This window comes from Nicotiana sylvestris, chromosome 7, assembly GCF_000393655.2.
Source record: "Nicotiana sylvestris chromosome 7, ASM39365v2, whole genome shotgun sequence".
NCBI lineage: Eukaryota > Viridiplantae > Streptophyta > Magnoliopsida > Solanales > Solanaceae > Nicotiana > Nicotiana sylvestris.
The window spans coordinates 70,544,506-70,549,402 of record NC_091063.1 but is presented as its reverse complement, the minus strand read 5'-3'; positions in this window follow the sequence as shown (position 1 = coordinate 70,549,402).

Sequence of the window (4,897 nt, the reverse complement as noted above, 5' to 3'; positions counted from 1 at the left end):
GGACACCATAGGGAGAGGAATGACAAGCCTCCAAGATACCCAATTTCTCTTCCTCCAGGACACACCTTCGGATCACACCATCCGTGCAAATCTTGAACAAGTACGGTTCATCCCAATAGAAATCCAAACTATCCTGCTTGAGCTTCTTCCTTTGGTTAGAAGAGAGCTCACACTGGATTATACCAGTCACAAGGAAATTAGCAACATCCGCAAACCATGGCATACCATTCATCGACACCGAAAGGAGTTGTTCGTCGGAAAAGGAATCATTGATCTCTAGGCAATTACAAGGCCTCCCCTTCTCCTCCAATCGAGACAAGTGGTCTGCCACTTGGTTCTCACTACCATTCCGGTCCACAATCTCCAAATCAAACTCTTGAAGTAACCAGACCCACCGCATCAGTCTAGCTTTGGAATCCTTTTTCGTCATCAAGTACCGGAGTGCGGCATGGTCGGTATGGATTATGACCTTGGCACCCATGAAATACGACCGAAATTTCTCTATTGCGAACACAATAGACAAAAGTTCTTTCTCGGTCACTGTGTAGTTCACTTGAGTATCATTCATTATTTTTCTCGCATATTACACCAGATGAAACATTTTGTTCACTCTTTGACCCAAAACCGCCCCAACCGCAACATCGCTCGCATCACACATGAGCTCAAAGGGCAAGCTCCAATTAGGTGCGGTAATGATAGGAGTGGTGGTCAATTTATGCTTGAGAAGCTCAAAGGCTTGCATACATTTTCATCAAACACGAACTTGGCATCTTTTTCTAACAACTTGCACAAGGGATTCACTACCTTCGAAAAGTCTTTGATAAATCTCCAGTAGAACTCCGCATGCCCAAGAAAACTTCGAACTCCCTTGACAGATGTAGGGGGAGGGAGCCTTGAAATCAGATCAATTTTTGCTTTGTCTACCTCAATACCATGCTTTAAAATTTTATACCCAAGAACTATGTCCTCTTCCACTATAAAGTGACATCTCTCCCAATTGAGAACAAGATTAGTTTCTTCACAACGGGCCAAAACTCTATCAAGGTTCTTCAAGCATTCATCAAATGAGTCTCCCACAACACTAAAGTCGTCCATGAACACCTCCAAAATGTCTTCCACCGTATCAGTGAAAATGGCCATCATACACCGTTGAAATGTAGCCGGTGCATTACACAATCCAAAAAGCATCCTAGAGAAAGCAAAGGTGCCAAATGGACAAGTGAATGCGGTCTTCTCTTGATCTTCCGGAGCAATCAAGATTTGGTTGTACCCAGAATACCCATCCAAGAAGCAGTAGAAGGCATGCCCAGCAAGTCGGTCTAACATCTGATCAAGAAAAGGCAAAGGAAAGTGATCCTTGCGGGTCACTTTATTCAGCTTGTGGTAATCCATGCATACCCTCCAACCGGTGATGGTTCTAGTGGGAATCAACTCATTTTGTGAATTTGCAACCACAGTCATGCCACCCTTCTTCGGTACGCATTGCACCGGTAAAGTCCAAAAGCTATCAGAGATGGGGTACACAACCCCGACATCCAACCACTCGATCACATCCTTTTTCACAACTTCTTACATTGCCTCATTCAACCTCCTTTGATATTCCAAGGAGGGCTTTGCATCATCTTCCAGAATAATCTTGTGCATACAGAATGCGAGGCTTATCCCCCGAATATCAGCTAAAGTCCATCCAATTGCCTTTTTCCGCTTTTGAAGCACCGCCAATGTGGCATCAACCTGCATGTTAGTAAGACAAGAGGAAAGAATAACTGGAAAAGTAGAATTTGAGCCTAAGAACTCATACCTGAGGTCCGGAGGTAGTGGTTTCAACTCCAACAATGGAGGCTCCTCAATTGAAGGTTTTGTTGGTGAAGTCTTCCTATTTTCAAGGTCCAAAGATAATTTCCTAGGCTCATAAGAGTAAGAGCCCATTACATGTAAAGCATTCACGCACTCCACTCGGCCCTCATCACCATTGACATCAAGATTCAACAATACGTCCTCCAAAGGGTCCTCCACATTGATCATTGCACTGGTGTCATCAACTATCACTGTTGTGACAAGGTCCACAAAAGAGCATACCTCCGTACTGTTGGGCTGCTTCATTGATTTGCACATATGAAAGACCACTTTCTCGTCACCCACCCGTAAGGTGAGTTCCCCTGCTTTCACATCAACTAAGGCCTTCCTTGTAGCAAGAAAAGGTCTTCCCAATATGATAGGAACTTCATAATCCACCTCGTAATCCAAGATCACAAAGTCATCTGGCAAGATAAATTTGTCCACCCGGACAAGCACATCATCAATAATACCCAATGGTCTCTTCATCGTTCTATCTGCCATTTGTAATCTCATGGAAGTCGGCCTCGGCTGCTCAATACCCAAAGTTTTGAAAATGAAATAGGGCATCAAATTGATACTAGACCCCAAATTACATAGAGCTTTAGCAAAATCCACACTCCCAATGGTGCAAGGAATGGTGAAAGCACCGGGATCTTCAAGCTTCGGGGCCATTGAATGCACTATTGCACTAACTTGGTGAGTCATCTTTATAGTTTCACAATCCATAGACCGCTTCTTTGTTACCAAGTCCTTCATGAATTTAGCATAGCCCGACATTTGTTCAAGAGCCTCCACCAAAGGCACATTGATGGATAAGCTCTTCATCATGTTAATGAACCTTTTAAACTGATTCTCATTTTTCTACTTCGCGAGCCTTTGAGGATAAGGCGAAGGTGGCCTTGGCAAAGGTACCTTGGCTTTAGGCACCGCCGGCTCCAACATGTCTATTATGTGTTCCCTAGTCGGGTTCACATCATTTTGAGTTTCCACCTCGGCATCTTGAATATCAATCCTCACTTCTTCATTCACGTTCTTATCAATCACATTTTCAACCACCAAAGGAACTTCATCTTCTTTCTACTCAACATCATCACTCAAAACTTGCTTTTGTTTGGAGGTATTCACACCACCGCCTCGTCCACTCCTTGTAGTTACTGCCATAACATGATTATTCCCACCCTTAGGGTTCTACCGTATCACTTGGTAGAGCACCCTTAGGGCGTGTATTTAAGGACTGAGAGATTTAGCCTAACTGAACCTCCAAATTTCTGATTGAGGTATTGTAGGAAGCCAACTGCGCATCAGAATCCACATTCTTCTTCATCATTTGTTCGAACATCATTTCAATTCTACCCATAGCATTGCTAGAAAAACTAGGACTTTGAGATGGAAATGTGGGTGGATTGTTCGGTTGTTGGTTCATTGGGGGCCTTTCAAAGACTTGCCCCCGGTTTCCTTGGTTTCCATTGTTCCATCCACCTTGATAGTTATTACCACCCCAATTGTTGTTGTTACCATTCCAACTTCCCTGATTGTTTTGATTGTTGTTCTGATTTCCCCAGTTGGAGTTTTGGTTGTTGTTCCCCTAATTACCATTTCCTTGTTGTTGTTGATTTCCCCAATTGCCTTGGGGTCTCCATTTTTGTTGGTTGGAAGAATTTCCCCTTTGGCCTTGATAATTATTCACATATTGCACCTCCGAATTTTGTTCATCATAACCATCATTTTGGAATCCACTACAACCATTGTCAAATTGCTCTGAATTCCCTTGGTTCTGTTGCCCTCTTTGTCTTCTTTTGTTGACAAGCATATTAACACCCTCCATAGCATTCACTTGGCGAGGATTTTGAACTTGTTGCAACTGTGCCTTCGCTAGTTGGTTCATTGTAGTTGTCAACTCAGCAATAGCCTGCCCATGATCATGTAACTCTTTGTACAAATGAGTAACCATGGGGTCACCTTGGGGCACATTGGCTCTACTTTGCCATGCGGAAGAAGTTTCAGCCATCTCGTCAAGAATGTCACAAGCCTCATCATAAGACAGCTTCATGAAGTTGCCCCGAGCAAGTTGGTTCACTATGCATTGGTTTGTGGTGTTAATGCCCCGATAGAAAGTCTGCTGGATTATCGCCTCGGTCATATTATTGTTGGGGCATTCCTTCATCATTGTTCTATAACGCTCCCAAATCTCATGCAAAGGTTCCGTGGGCTCTTGCTTGAACGCCAAGATCTCATCTCTCAATGCAGCCATATGCCCCGGTCAGAAAATTTTTGCAATGAACTTATCGGACAACTCATCCCAAGTTGTGATGGAATGGTTGGGAAGTCGCTCAAGCCAATCAAGTGCTTTCCCTATAAGTGAAAATGGGAAGAGTCTCAACTGGAGAGCATCCTTGGACATGTTAGTTTGCTTGCTCCCCCAATATGTATCCACGAACCTCTTGAGATGTTTGTACACATTTTGATTTGCAGCACTCGTGAAATACCCATGCTGCTCTAGTAAAGTCAGCATCACATTGGTTATTTGAAAATTGTCTGCCCAGATTCGGGGTGGGACAATAGCACTTGCATAGCCTTAGTTCGTAAGCACTCTAGGAGCCACTCTTGGAGGTGGTGGAGGAGGGTCTGGAACATTGTCATTTGCAAAAGCATTGGCTTGGCGGCCATTACGTTCTCCTTGAGATACAAGAGGTACCTCATCATCTCCGACGTCATCTACCTCCTCCCCCGCAATCACATTTCCAAGAGGGTCATTGGCGTTGTTTGCTGCCATTTGGTACCTGAAGTTGTGACACACACAAATTAGTAACAAAGAAGGAAAGAAGAACAATACACAAAACTCTTTAGATAGATAGCCAAAATCGTTAGCTCCCCGGCAACGGCGCCAAAAAGGTGATCGAGGCCAACCCTGCATTACTATTGAGTAGCGAGAGAGGTCGAAACAGTTTTTACCCGATTAAGGTCGGGATCGATTTTCATAAGGAGCTAGATATTGGAGTCGGGTGTCTATCTAAAGCGGAGTTGTGTATTTGTTCTTAATTGCACTTAAAAACATTTT